General features: G+C 39.2%; 1 protein-coding gene across 6 annotated transcripts in view; it reads right to left on the reverse strand.

The window, feature by feature from the left end:
* CNKSR2 (connector enhancer of kinase suppressor of Ras 2) overlaps positions 1-15,889 on the reverse strand; it is a 225,188-nt gene that overhangs the window by 101,050 nt on the left and 108,249 nt on the right. The window lies entirely within an intron of this gene.

A 15,889-nucleotide genomic window follows, 5' to 3' on the forward strand; every position in this document is an offset into this window, starting at 1 on the left:
CTCTGGTACATAGACTTTAGAGACGAGAAGGTTAAAAAGTCCTGGCTTCTGCCCCAACAGTTAAATGCAAAACTGCGCATTTTATACTCCATGGTTACTATTTGAAGTCCACTAACCACATGTAGTCACACTACTTCTACTCCTAGAAGCTTACGCAAGCACAAACCATTTCAGGAAAATCTTCTACTCTTCACACTGCTATAAAAATAAAATCAGAATCACAAAGCCTTTTTTTAAAAATAGTACTTCTTTCATGACAATTTCAGAAACAAATACAGCAAATTAATGACAAAAATGTAGTCTAGCCAATACTCGAGTATTAGCCCAAAGGAAAATTTTCCTAATTGGATTACAGCATTCTGAAATATTCTAAAATTGACTAACATGGAAAGTAACAAGTCGTCTTTATAAATGTAGGATAGAACTTTCTGAATAATTTACTTTGCATTTTTGAAAAAAGTACTTGAAATATTAAAACAGTACAACTCATGACAATGGCTTTCAGTTTAAATAATGCCTGACTTTCGTTATCTATCTTGAAACACTTTAAGTTATTCAATCCCTGCATTTTCAAGCTTGGCACCTGGAGTGGCAATACACAAAATCACACATCCCTTGAAAATCTTGGCCTGTAGACTTAGAAAGTGATTATTTCTGTAAACTTGACAGCTTTTCTACCTTTTTCGCTCTCTCCCCCCCACCAAACAAATGAGCTAATTTTCCTGATGTTTAAAGGATGACAGTTACAAATATTTTCCTGCTTGCACAACTTGTACAAGAACAATATTAAGAAGAAAATTATCCAACTGAGAAGTGAAATTCTTACTGAAAATTACATCTAAAACTCTGAAGTGATAAGGTAACGTCATCATTAAAAGGTTACTTTATACCTTGTCAATATATTTGAAAAAAATCAAATAGGTAATGTGAACAAAAATGCAGATGTTCCTTATCATTGTTATAGTGCAATATGGCGCAAATATATATTTGTTACCTATGTTTAAGCAAGGTAATCACACGTAGGTTGTTACTACTTACTTTTTACCTTATTCCCTATTACAACAAAACTCACTTTGTTTGCTTAATATCACTTATTTTAAGAGCTGATATTCCCATATGAGAATACTGCTTAAGCCAACACTAGTGCTCACCGACAGCCCTGAACCACAGACATGGTTCAAACCTCACCACTCTTCCTCAGCTACTGTGAACCTACCTGTCCTGTTTTCACCACAGCAAAGTTCATTACATCCAGGATGCAATTCTACAGTATCATTATTGTAAACAGAGAAACAGGGTGTTGACAACATGCATCTTTATGGAATATTTTCCAGCTTCCACAGAAGACTTCCAAGCATGCTGGAATTTTTATTTTCAGTCCAATGTACTAGGCATGTGGCTATTACACTTTGAATAAAACGAATCATGAATGCAATCAACTTCAGCTCAATTCCCACATCCTGGTGAAGTCTCCATTTTGTTTCAACAGTACCTAAACCAAGTCTCTGTAAATCCAAGCTTTAGATCTTAATATTACAATTTTATTTTAAAAATACCTTGCCATTTACAATACTGTTTTCCTACCTGGAGAGACTTCCACCACTGCTTAGGAACAATATATTCCCCATAGTTCCAAAATGTCACCTTGGGCACATGCAAGGTTTCATCTGCTACCGAAAAGAAGGAATTAAAGGTCTACAGTTCATGTAAGGTACCCCTGTACGTAAGCTGCTGTACGCTTTAATTCCCTAATGTAACAACTGAAGACATTTCTGGAGAGGAATCCTTCTGTTGAATAAAGCAGCATAGGGAGCCTTGAGGAGAACATGATGCGGCCCCAGTTACAGAGTCAGGATGTAAAAATTTTGCCATTTAAGTTGGTAGGATGCTGCATGTGGAAGTTGTGCTTTAAAGCCATCTGTTTCTCACTGAAATAGCCAGAAGAGTACAAATAAAATTGGGATTTTTCAGTTATGCTACAGTTTCAAAATTATTTTAAATGTACTTTCATACTTTGCAGAGATAAACTGTACCATGTATTCCAACTATGCCTCACATTGCAATAAATGGTGAGGAAAGAGGATGATGATTATGGGCTCAAGGAGCAGGAAGGGAAGGTGAGCACAGCATGCAAAGATAGGGGAACTAGAAGAAGAGAGAGAGGAAAGCGAGGGAGCACCACAGGAGTGCCCTGAGGGGTCGTGCTGAGTTATTTCTGCAAAGGAGATGTTACAGTACCTTTGCTGGAGAAGTCTACTGCCAAGGTAAAGGAGGGGTAGAAAGGGTAGCCCATGTCCATGCCACCTAAGGATGATACCGCAAGGCTAAATGAACAGCACTGCTGGGGGATGGCGTAAGGAGGGTCATTACCCTCCGAAAGGGTAATGCACCAGGAGAACACAGCTTGTGGGCAGGGTGCCTGCAACACCAGCCTCAGGCCACCTCCGAATTTCTCATCTCATCCCACCACTACATGACCAGAAGTTGTGGCCAGGCTGGGACGCCTCATCAGCATGCTCCAGGGACACTTGGGGCCAGCCAGGTTGCTTCAGCAGGGCAAGACAGGCTCACAGGAGCCCTGTGCAGCTGCACATAGCTCTGACATATCCTCCTCATCTCCCCTGCGTCTCCTCCTCACCTCCCACTGGCTTCTCCACCATCTGGAATATCCCAGCGCCCATTAGCCCAAACAGCAGAAAGCTTTAGCATGGGGTGCTGTTAAAGGTCTGCTCCACCAGCCACCACCTCAGAAAAGAAGATGCCCCCAAGAAAGATGAGACATATTTTAACAGACCCCAATGCTTCCTTGACTTGCAGCAAGCACAACTGGGTGACAATATTACAACAGCCTGAAATGGAACTTTTATTTTGAATTCCTATTCTAAATTGCCAAGAACTTTGAAGTTTTAAACTATTTAAAAGTTGCTCTTAAAGTAATGACCTTTTTTTTTTCCCCAGAAAAATCTATTGCCCCCTTTAAACAGGCTTGGAAAATTAGCAGTAATCTTCCCTTTTTCTGAAAGTCAGCATGACCATTCATTGAATCTTTTTTTCACACAGCTGCACCCATGACAGTATTCCCAAACTCCTGTGCTCATTCATGATTTCTGCAAGTACTGCTGTATGTCACAAGCCAGAGAGGAGCTCTGAAAAATATTAGCATGCAGGCAGCTCAAATACAATTGGATGGACCTAAACCAAGTATTTTTAGGATGCTACAAGATCCAGTACTAAATAACCTACAGTCTGAAAAATCCAGCATATGTATCCCAAAGAAACCATGGAACAGCTGCATCATTTAAAAGCAGTGTGCAAATCTAATACACGCTAAAACTACATCATCTAGAGGGTGGAATTATAGTCAGATGATAAATAGAACAGAGTCAACATTTTTACAGGAGTATTTCCGTTCAAAGGGTCACCAGAGTCCCACAGAAGTTAATGAGAGGCTTCTGCTTCCATGAAAAGAAAACCAGTGTTTTTTTCCCCAGTTACAGTAATTCTTTCCTGACTTGCAGGTTTATAAAAGGGAAAAGTAGCAATATCTTTATACTTTTGAACGAAAAGTAATATCTTCCTGCTAAATATAACCTGCAAAGCCATGTGTTATTTTCTAGTTAAGCAAATATGTAAAACCCACTCTAGTGTTTAATTTAAAAAAGTTACGGGAATGGTGAGATAATAAAAATTCTTATTCTTTTAGTGTTGCCTGTTATAAGTGGCATGCAGCCAGAGCTCTTTGACTTATCAACCATTTCAAGCTTCAAGCTTTTACTCATTTTTCAGCTAAAAAAATAAAACTCCTAGGAGGAAAGCGTATTCACCTTGAGAAATGGCTGGGTTTTTTTAAGAACTTCCATATCTATCACCCATCTCACATATTATGAATAAAAATTAGTGCATAAGAAAAAACCCAACACTGCACTTCAAATCACTGTTTATCAAACCTAGCATGCTGTTAAGTAAGTCAGAATCTGACAAGAAACTATCTGGAGTCATGCTGTTAAATAACAGATTGATTTCCATGAAGACTGGCCAGAAATGACGATGGTCAGCTGGCAGCTCTATGAAACAAGTATGTTAATAGCAAGCATCTCCTTCCATTCCTCCAGCTGTAGATGCCTGAAAAGGCTAAAAAATAATAGAAGGCCATAGGTCTTCCGCCTCCAGAAAACACTGAGTGTGGAAACCACAGAAGGATGTTTACAACATTCACTAGCACAGAGATGAAAGCTGTATCTGTATGCAGTAGGAGAAGCAATGTCAGGAGAGCAGCAGATGCCTTTCACGGATTAATCCAGCTTCTAAAGCTAGCATGATAATGAACGTCCACACTTACAACAGTTTTCTCCCAAAGAGGAGAGGTTAATAATATTGTGGTTGCATACGCTGCAATTCTAATTAAAAAGTATCTTGGTTCTATTATTTAAATAAATGCAATTTTAAACCAATGTTAAAGTAAGTTCTGTGCATCTTTAGAACGTCACTGATCACACCCTACTGTATCATTGTACAAAATCACACAGTTTATATGTAAAGTACATTGAAGAAAATCACATCTACACTTGAGAAAATCCTGATATTTCACCAAAACTTTTGCTTACTACCACCAAACTATGAAATAAGTAATTTTTATATTCATTTTTGGCTATGTAAACTAAAGCTCACAGTGAAGAGGCTTTCCTAAGAATAAACTAAGTTAGGACACAAATTAAGGGCTGAATACAGAAGTTACTGCCTCTCATTGAGCTGCTGTAATCACATTTCCCCATGAGAAAATGCACCTGATCCAGAGCATAACTTCTGACTGGTTTTATTACCTTGCTCCTTTTAGGTATTTGCACAGCTCAGTTCCACCATAATTCAACAAACTTCACAAATGTTAGTAACATGACTACAGAGCACTTCGGTAATGGAGACAAGCATCTGTTTTATTCATGGGGGAACTAAAACTTGAATTATCCAGGGACACAGAATCAGTTCTGTATTGAAGCTCGGACACTGTTTAGTAACAATGCTTACCTTTCACTTTTCACTGATACAATCAACCTTTAGTTCAGAGCTACCTCACTGTTTTGCTTCTGAGTCATTTGTAGCAACATCCGAGAACAAATAAATTATTCCATTTGTTGGGAACAGCAAAGACTCCAACCTTATGGGTTTGATAATATCCTATTTTACAGATGTAAGGTCAGTGACTAGGTACAATTTCTGAGGAAAATGGTCTCACTTTGCTTTTTTGGGGTATGGCTCTAGAAAATGGGGTTGATTTCAGTTTGCTCAGTTTCAGTGTACCTCTGAAACCTGAAACATCCTCCCTCACTTGGGTACCTGCTCTTCCCCACAGTGACTGGCTGCCTCCAGTGCAATGACTGTAAGGCATCTCTCTGTTCAACCAGGAGTATAGATTACTGTAAGATGCAAGTACTGGCAATTTGGAGGGTTTTCATACAGCTTTCTATCCGCTTGTAGAATGTGGATCTCAGCATTATTTAGCCTCAGAGGGACTAAATGCAGTCTTTTAAACCCTAGAGGGGCGTCTCAAGCACCAAGACGTGCATAATTTCAGGTTAAAGGCTTTCCCTGAAGGCAATGTGCTGTGCTGATGGGAATACACGAGTACGAAGCCCAGTCATACCACAGGCAAGAAGCCAACAGGTCCCTACATTGGAAGCAGGGAAACAAGGATTCTGGTCCCAATTCCCAGTGACCACTTTTCTGTGCAATATAAATGTGATACAAAATAAACACATACTGCAAGGAACAGGGTCTGAAAGTCACATTATGATGAGCAGGTCCTACCCTTTCTTCAGCAAGAGCACAGACATTAAACTATTATGAATAAAGGTGCTGCCACCAGAGCCCCCACTTGGTCTCATTTTCAGGAGCTTCCAGGGAATGTACAGAGAGCCCAGGTGCCTACCTCCATTTCAGCAGGGCTCCCAGTGAGGGACAGACTTCCATTCCCTGAGAAGAGACATTTCAGCATCCCCAGGTGGCCACAGGTGAGCACTAAACAAACTTAAGTGGTGAAAAATGTCTAAGCAGGTGCAGAGAGTTGGTGGTATGAGCTGAAGGCTCAGGCAGGGTTTAGACAGATTGGATCACACCCGTTTCTCACAGATTAAGCTGCAGTATGGATGTGGGTGGCCTCATCCTTCCTCAGGGGAAGGGAACAGCCAGGTTCTCCATATTTCACACGGCACAAGGAACGTGCTGCTGTGCTGCTCCGGGAATGACCCTGCAGTGTTAACCCACCACAGCCATGTCTGCCTTACAGCAACTCAGTTGTGCTGCTGTATGCTTACATCTCACAATGGGAATTTGAGGCATGTCTGTGTGTGCATTGCATATTCTCATATTTAAATTCCCACAATGGTTTTCCTGGAATCAGAATGAGAAATACATACAAACATACATGCATACACATGTATATAAATAATTTTGTTCCAGATTAAATTTACCTTATCACAATTTAATATTTTAGAACAAATTCAATGAGTCAGTAATTCCAAGTCTTTGACCTCGCCCTCTTTTCAATGTATAAATAAAGTCCCTGAGATCCCCAGCTGCCCTACAGCTAAATAGTGCTGCTATCCTTGAAACAGATGTTTCACGAGATCGAATTCATACAGTGAAAATAAGTTAACATCTGTACACAGAAATTGTGAAAAAAATCCATAAAGGTCACTAATAACTAATCAAACTGAAAAATCAAAAAAGCCTGTAATTGAGCTGAAAACTTACACAGCATCACTTAGCTAAAGGAAGGACAGGGATAGGGAGTTAAAAGAAATTGTCATAAAAAAGCAGTAATTATTTAGCCATGAGAGTTTTTTTTCTTTTTTGTTCCCTTTTACTGCTACTAAAAATATGATCCATAGACTATGTACAGCATTCAAGCCACTGAGGTGTTCTAAACCAGTACTGCAGGTTTTTTAAATAAAATTTTACATATTCAGAGTACATCTACTGAAATCAGGCACAGAATTTCTCTGCTTTAATTTTTCCTCCCTCATGACACAGTATTACCTTGCTTTTCTTATAGTTTTGATCTACTTTTACAACTATCACCATCACTTCCTCACAATTACCTCTTAACTTCATCGGAATAAGATAGTGAATTATGCAACAGAAGATCAGGCTGGAATCTGAAGAACAGCTGTGTAATTTATGCAGCTGCTACCTGCACAAAGCACAGAGGTATTCAAAACTATTGAATCCTAACTCCTATGTGGTCCAGGCTGCGCACAATTGTAGTATCAACCAATTAATTTGCACAACTTTGAAGACGTCTCTCCTTACCTTTCATCTCCTTTTCTACAGTGTACTTCAATTTTCAGCAGTCTCAGTTAAAAGGAGGATTATTAGCAGCAGAATAATTTGTGCCTTCCTTTCCAAATACACATACCTGAACTTACACTAAGAGTAAATCTTTTAAACTATTTTTATGAGATGAAAGGAGTAATCTGTGTTCTGTTCAATAGGCATCAACACAGTTTACAATAGAAAACTCCAGTTCATAGAATCATAAAATCATTTTGGTTCAAAAAGACCTTTAAGATTATCAGGTCCAACCCTTAACCTAGCACTGCCAACTCCAGCACTAAACCATGTCCCTAAGCACCACATGTACGCATCTTCCAAATACCTCCAGGGATGGAGACTCAATCACTTCCCTTGGCAGCCGGTTCCCATGCTTGACAACATGGTGAAGAAATTTTTCCTAGCATCTGATATAAACCTCCCCTGGTGCAACTTGAGGCCATTTCCTCTGATTCTATCGCTTGTTACTTAGGAGAAGAGACTGACACCAACCTCGCTACAACCTCCTTTCAGGTAGTTGTAGGGAGGGATAAGGTCAGCCTCCTTTTCTCTAGGCTGAACAACCCAGTTCCCTCAGCCGCTCCTCATAAGACTTGCTCTCCAGACCCTTCACCAGCTTCACTGCCCTTCTCTGGACACGCTCCAGCACCTCAATGTCTGTCTTGTACTGAGGGGCCCAAAACTGAACACAGTATTTGGGGTGCAGCCTCAACAGTTCTGATTCTACTGACAAACCTGGTGTCCTTCTATGACAAAGGGACTTGCCTGGTTGACATGGAGCAGGTGGTGGACATTGTCTACCTGGACTTCTCCAAGGCTATTGATATGGCCCCCCACAGTCTCCTTCTGGAGAAATTAATGTGTCATGGCCTAGACAAGTGGTCTGTGCAGTGGGTGGGGAACTGGCTGACAGGCCGCACCCAAAGTGTGGTGGTAAATAGCTCTTTTTCAAAGTGGCAACCTGTCACTAGTGGGGTCCCCCACGGATCGATACTGGGCCCAATGTTATTCAGTATCTTTATAAGTGATCTGGATAACGGGATCAAGTGTAGCCTGATGAAGTTTGCTTATGACACCAAGTTGAGTGGGGAAGTAGACACTCCAGAAGGGAGAGCTGCTCTGCAGGGAGATCTGGATAGGCTGGAGGAGCGGGCCAGCAAGAACCTTATGAAGTTGAGCAAGGAGAAGTGTAAATTCTTGCACCTGGGAAAACATAATCCAGGAGTGCAGCACAGACTGGGATCCAACTGGCTGGAGAGCAGCTCTGTGAGAAGGGGCCTGGGGGTCCTGGTGGACAGGAAGCTCAGTATGAGCGAACAGTGTGCTGCTGCGGCCAAGGAGGCCAACAGGATGCTGGGTTGCATCAAAAAGGGCATCACCAGCAGAGAGAAAGAAGTCATTATCCCGCTCTACTCAGCGCTTGTCAGGCCACACCTGGAGTACTGTGTCCAGTTCTGGTCCCCGCTATACAAAAAGGATGAGGACAGGCTGGAAGGGGTCCAGAGAAGGGCCACCAAGATGATCAGAGGACTGGGAAGCTGCCATACGAGGATAGGCTGGGAGAGCTGGGTTTGTTCAGCCTTGAGAAAAGGAGGCTCAGAGGGGATCTCATCACCGTGTACCAGTACTTCAGGGGTAGCTACACAGAAGACAGAGACTCCCTTTTCACAAGGAGTCACATGGAGAGGACAAGGGGGAATGGACACAAGTTGCTCTTGGGGAGATTCCGATTGGACTTGAGAGGAAATTTTTTCACAGTGAGAACAGTCACCATTGGAATAATCTCCCCAGGGAAGTGGTTGCCTCGGCCACGTTGACCACTTTCAAGATTCGGCTGGGCAGGGTGCTGGGCCATCTTGTCTAGACTGTGCCCTTCCTAGAGAGGTTGGACTAGATGATCCCTGAGGTCCCTTCCAACCTGGGATTCTGTGATTCTGTGATACTTATTATCTACTACCTGGACATAAAACATATGCTCTAATAATACATTTCACACCACAGACTAGGAAATTTTGAAGGAATTATTTTAACTTCAGAATATACATTATTCTATCAAGAACTTTGTTAACATTGTAATTTAAATTACCCACAAATACGAATTATAACAAGATTAGTAGTCAGTAGCAACTACTATGACAGTATGAAAACAATTTTTATCAGGAATATATCCATAAAGTGTTTGGCAGTACACTGTCTTTCAGTATTTCTGTCGGAAATATTAATACCATTTACAGCACCTCTTAGAGGGCTTTTTTTTAAATAGGAACACTATCATATGGAAAAAAAGGCAAAACGAAGAACTGTACAAAATAAATTAAATAAAATGCATAGCCGCCCAGTAAGTTCTGTACAGAGACATCAATTTAACAATTGGGTCACAAGAATACTGCAGCCATTCTTAGCAGATACATCATGAGGACTATGGCCATAAGTATAGCTTGAGATATATATATATACACACATATATGTATCTAGATGCGGCTACAGACTCAGTAACTCTGCTACCACTAGTGGAGAAACTATAAAGGCCTACTGAAAACATCTACAGAAATAGTCAATGGGTACTGCAGCAGAATTCTTACTACAATTACACAGCCTCTAACAAAGACATTGATGCCTTCGAAGTCAGCCCAGGTGCGTATTCCCAGACCAAAGCCAGTGCTGTACAGAGGGATCTATGTCAACAGCTACAAAAGAACATATTATTTTTTTTTCCAAAGAAAAATAATAGAAGAACTCAATAGTCTGCTGATGGGTTATTCATATATGTTCATCTAATCACATGAGTAAACTATGAGGACTCAATAATACAGTTGCTCATTCTGGGGTACAGCCAGGATAGGAAGAAATCTATGTTTTTGAGTGACCAAATGGCGACAGGTGACCAAGACTGCAATCAGCTGGCAGAGAATACTCCTAGAAATACAGTGTACAGCCACTGAACCCACGTCCCAGTCATATGAGATGATGGGCATCTCCTGTTGCACCAATTTCTTCTATTACTTCCTCAAAGGCCCCCTACAGTAATTTGAGCCTCTTGGAGCTTGACTGTTACACAGCTCCATCAATAGGGTACTAATCCCACAGATGAGGCTTAACATGCCCAGTGTATGTTCTTCAAGAACTGTAGTGCACTGTGACTGCAGCAGAGAGTCAGGGTCAGGTGCTCTGGAGCACAGATCAAAGAGCACACAGAAAGTGGGATATCAGTGCCCAGATCATAGGACCAAACCTGCCACTCACAAAGCCTGAGGGAGTAAGGAGCAATTTCCACAACCAATTGTGACTTATGAGTGACCCTGCCAGTGTTCCCCTTCCATCTGGGGGCACAGTCAACCAGGTTAAATACTTTCAGCTAAGCCAAGCAGGCTGGCTTTAAAGTAAGGTAGAAGTGCTCACATAAGCTCTGTTACCATCTAGGAGACAGGTAGCTGCTGAAAGGCTGCGCAGCTTGGCTTTCTGCTGCAGTTGAACTAATTCCACTGGCTGGTGACGCAGGTGTGTAGTTAAGCATGAAGATTTCACATGGAATGAACATAAGGAAATTATCTGAAGTTTGGCAGAAACATGAAGCAGCAGGGCCTGGCCAAGCTTATGGTGCTTTGTCTAACACAGATGCGACAATAACTTGTTTGTTAGCTGGTTTGCCATGCCAGAGTTAGAAGTACAAGTGGATGTCCACACTGACACAGCACACTATTTACATAAAATGAGTCTGTACTCATCGAAGTGGTGTGTGTTTCACACATCAACTCCAAACAAACCCCAGGGATCAATGGAAAACAGATTCCATGGACAAGAGCATCCAGCATTTATGCTGCAAAAATGGGGCAGTCCTTGCCCATTCAAACTCCAAACGCCAAATCCGAGTGGGGCAGCTGTCAAAGCAGAGAGCTCTCTTGGAGCTGCTGCCACTGACCTCCATTAATTTTATTTTCCAAAATACTTACTTTGTTTGAAAAATACTTGTGGAAAACTAAAATGAAATATATCTACATAGACACACATAAGCACTTTCCTAACTCCGTAACAGACTATATCCTACCTCCTCTTCAGACTACCTGAGAATCCTTTCTCCTTGAAGGATATTTCTTTGGAAGCACAACATAATTCATTTGCATTTGTCAAATTTGTCAAGTTGTTTCTCTTTTTCATTTATACTCATGTAAAAACATTTGCACTCACCATAGGGAAACAAAAGATTTCATTTCTGTAATATCACACTTCCCTAACATACAGGATATAAAATAATATATCTCTGTGTGTATTTGCACATCTATGTAGAAAAGAGATCATAAATAACACCATATAGTCTCAACACAAATTCCACATTAAAGGGAGTAGCAAATTAAAAAAAAAATTTTTCATTTTGAGAGGATCATGACAATTTAGTTCCTGTATCAGTATTACGCAGTAGTTATAGAGACTGTAAAGAAAGAAAAAAGAATTAAACAGAAATTTTGAGAGGGAATTTGGAGGACAGACTACTTTTGCTAAAATCAAAGTATCGTCCTCATACTCTGACGAACTACAGAGAGGTCAGGACAGAGCCCTGCAGGGAACTAGGTTACTTCCATAAAGACTTCCATTTATACTTCTGAACAGACCTAAAAAGCTTTTAGATGTAAATCCCACCTACCTTTAAAATTAAATATTCATGTTAACATTTATCAAACCATTGTAAACAGAGGAAGCCCAAGGGTTTGGAAGGTATTAAAATAATGATTTGGGAGCTATTACTCTATCTTGTCTTTTGTAAAAGCACACGCATGACAGTAACAGAAGGAAGTTGAGCATGAGGCATATTTATTTAGAATTTTTATGATCTTGATCCACTGCATCACTGTTCAAGCCAAGCATCATAAGAGAATTAAAATATTATTTCAAGTTATTAGTTAGTGGAACTAACTTTTATTTACTATGGAACTGTTTATTATGGAACTAACAAAGTTAGTGGAAGTTGTATAAGGTGTCAAACATCTAACATTGAAATCTTGGACTGACACTGCTGTCCCCTCCCTTATACTCTTCCAGCCCACTTCCCCACTGAGGCTCTTTAGAAATACCATTTCCTTCAAAGCCAAGTTAAGAAGGCCTTAAATGAAAGAAATATCTATGTTCAAAAAACCTAGCTTGGATCTGAAGCAGATCCTGCTAAACAGTGCAGAAAAACTGAATAAACAGAATATTTGCAACATCATTTTTCTACTTACAGGTGTTTTGTTTTTCCCAAAATAATAAGACATCCACTGCAAATTTCATTTTGGATGCATGCACTTCAGAGATTCATATGCACTCCTTGTTCAGCATTTCCTATCAGCTGGAATTTGCCAGCTTCCCGCAAACCCTGAGAGGTTCTGTGGAAGTTGAACCCTTCTTATCAATTGTACAGTGAATCTTAAAAGCCTGTTCCTTACATTTTCTAAGCAAAGATTAAGTTAGGGTAAGGACCTAGAAAGGTATCATAACCTTCTTAAGTGTTTAGCCTTGCAGAAAAGCAAGGTATAGTCTTGTAAATGTTTCCATTGTGTTTCAGAGGAATTTAACAAAATCTCCTCAAAGTTTTTGCACTGTAAATACAAAAGGAATTCCAGCAACTAAATTCTGTGGACTTGGCTTGGCCCACAAGAGCCCACAGGAACTTCCACAGTAAGGAATGTGCCATATAAAAGCTAGGTGTTATCTACATACTACATAATTCCAAAAAAACCCAATTTCAGTTGTAACTAATAGGTGTTTAAGACATTAAACATACCCGCTTCTACACGAAACAGATCAATACTTGACCATATTCGCCTATTTTGTCAAATTAAACACATTTTTTCATCATCTATATTTACGTATGTTCTGATGCGTTTTAGCTAACAAACACAAATTTTGGGAATCCACGTGTCTATCACAGGTCATATCATGCCTGTATTATATCCGTAAGTCATATCATACTTGTATTAGAAGTATATAGTATGTGCCAAAAATGCTTCCAAAATAAACAAACTGTGTGCATGATATTATACAAGAACAGCCTGCTATTCAAGAATCCTATATCATCCTGAGTCTATACCTCCCTGTTTTCTGTTTGGAGTATTTTCTCTACAGCTTTATCACTGACACAACCAGAAAGAGTACTGTGCAATGTAAGCAGTAATACTATTTCCTGCACTTTCAATTGGTTAAAAGGAGGACTATCGTGAGGCAAAATGTACTCTTGAATTATGTATTGGCAAAAACCTGAGCATTGCAGCACAGTGCAAATTCTGAATTGCCTGAATGACTTTTTTTTTTTTGTTCACTTTGGGAATATTTTAGACAGGCAGACTTTTAGAGGAGATTAAGGATGGAATTTACAGGGAAGTTTAAAGGAAGACAGTGCCTAAATCCTTTGAATTTTAACAGGGGAGTCATGCCTTTTAGTTACAGAGGTATTTAAAAAAATTATATTCTGTAAGGCAAAACACAGAAGATTCACACAGCTATCTAACCTCAGTACACTGAAATTTAAAGGACAATTTTCTGAACATTAACTTTTCACTGACTTTAGGCTTAATCTTATTAATTTTTTATTTTAAAAATTCAGAAGATATTTACATTCCAGACATCCTACCAGCAACAAGTGGAATACAACCTGTTATGTACTATGAAGATTAAGCATCACTACAAGCAACAGAGGATGTCAATAGAGAATTTAAAACTATTTGACACCCAGGATTAGGACACATATAATAAAATTCAATACAAGTCACTTAAATATTCTCCTACTTTGTCAAACTGCTTACCTGAGAGCCAGTGAGCTTTCTGAAAGAACAGCTTTTTCATAATTTTAAAATGTGATTCTTGTAAGAAGTGTTAGCTAACAGGTTGGATTTTTAAAATAATTGCATGGAATTTCTCTTCCCAATAGTTGTATTCACTCTTTGAAATATAAAGCACTGAAAGCCAGGTATTCACTTTGACAAACAGAATACACTGAAATAATTGAAGAAAATGCAGACAGTTTTAACTATAAAATAAAGTTAGATTTGTGGGTTTTTTAGATTTTGATTCTCCAATTACAAGACAGCACCTAAACAGCAGTTACATGTGAACAATACTTCCCTAGAGTTTTAGAGTTAGATCTTTAAAAAATTTAGTCATAGTTACTTCTATAGTCAATATGAGTAATAATGTATGATAACTTACAAGGAGCAAGTTGAAAAACAGATCCTGTGTATGTCTATGAACAGTGTGATAAGTGTGAAAAAATTCAATAAACAGAAAAGACAAAATGTAATACTTTCAGAATTCTTTACCTCCTAAGTAAGAATCACTGTAAGTAAGAATACCTCTTCTCCCCAGAAAAACAGATTCCTAGAAATGGACAGTAAATTCCTTATGACAGGGGCCAGAGTACAAAAGGACTGATTTAGACTCTTTCCAAAAGAAATAAAAACTTTTTTAAAATGCTGCAATACCTATACAGAAGATCAAAAATTTAAGCTCTATAAATAGGAAAGTGAATAAAGTCCATCTTTATAAAGGTAACGTGGGAGGTGCTATCACATTTCTGAGAGAATGCTAGCTGACCCTCGCTGTGGAAGGGCGACACTAAAATACAAGGAAGTTACTGGTATACAGTATCGAAGATGTCAATTATTTTAATCATATTGTTTATACAACAAAGCAAGAGTAAACGTAAATGTGTGATTTAGTCTATTACTATACATATCCTCTACACTAAATGTTACTGGTGAAAAATTAAATTGTTTGTCTTAGCTCCCTATGGTCCTTTTTTCTAGAAGTAACATCATCTGGTTTTTCTGTACATCTCAAAATACCTCACTTCACTGATGCAAAAGCCAAAACACCCAAATCCTACATTCAAAACTCCGTCCAACTAGGTAAGAAAGCTCATCTTAAGGCTTGTCAAAACGTTTTTATTATTAGTGTCAGGAGTAACAAATCCATCATACAAATGCAGTGCAGATGTGCAAAGAAAACTAGAATAAATGCCTAGTTGATTGGAAATTTTCAAGTTGACAAGGCAACTTTGCTCATAGCACCATCAGAATTTGTTGGAAAAACTAGCTAGCATAAGGACTGAATACTGGTTGATGTGCTTCCTCAGATGTGTATACGTTTTGATAGCCAAAATAGTAATGTTCTAAAATATTTTCCATATTAAATTGATGTCATAAGCTTTCTTAGTGCAGAAAAATAAATAACTTAGTCATCAACTGTACATGTAAGTAATCATGGGATACAATACTTATGAAGAATCTATATGGCCCAAAAAAGCATTAAAATTCACCCTGATCTGCTTAGACTTATCCAATTACATTGCATAGCTGAAAAGACAGCTTCTCGTCAGTTCAGTTCCACATATGTACAGTATAGTCGATACCAAACTTAGCTGGAGGGTATACTGAAATATTACACTGATTTCTGCAGAGGAGCTGCCATGATGTACAATGGCCTAAAGCTAGAAGTAGAACCCCATGGGGAATGACGAAACACACTTAACAAACAACTCCTGTATTAATAATGGCAATCTAGGATACTTTTTTGTCAGATAAATTGCTTGCAAGGA

Source organism: Phalacrocorax carbo, chromosome 1 (genome assembly GCF_963921805.1).
Source record: "Phalacrocorax carbo chromosome 1, bPhaCar2.1, whole genome shotgun sequence".
Taxonomy (NCBI): Eukaryota; Metazoa; Chordata; class Aves; order Suliformes; family Phalacrocoracidae; genus Phalacrocorax; species Phalacrocorax carbo.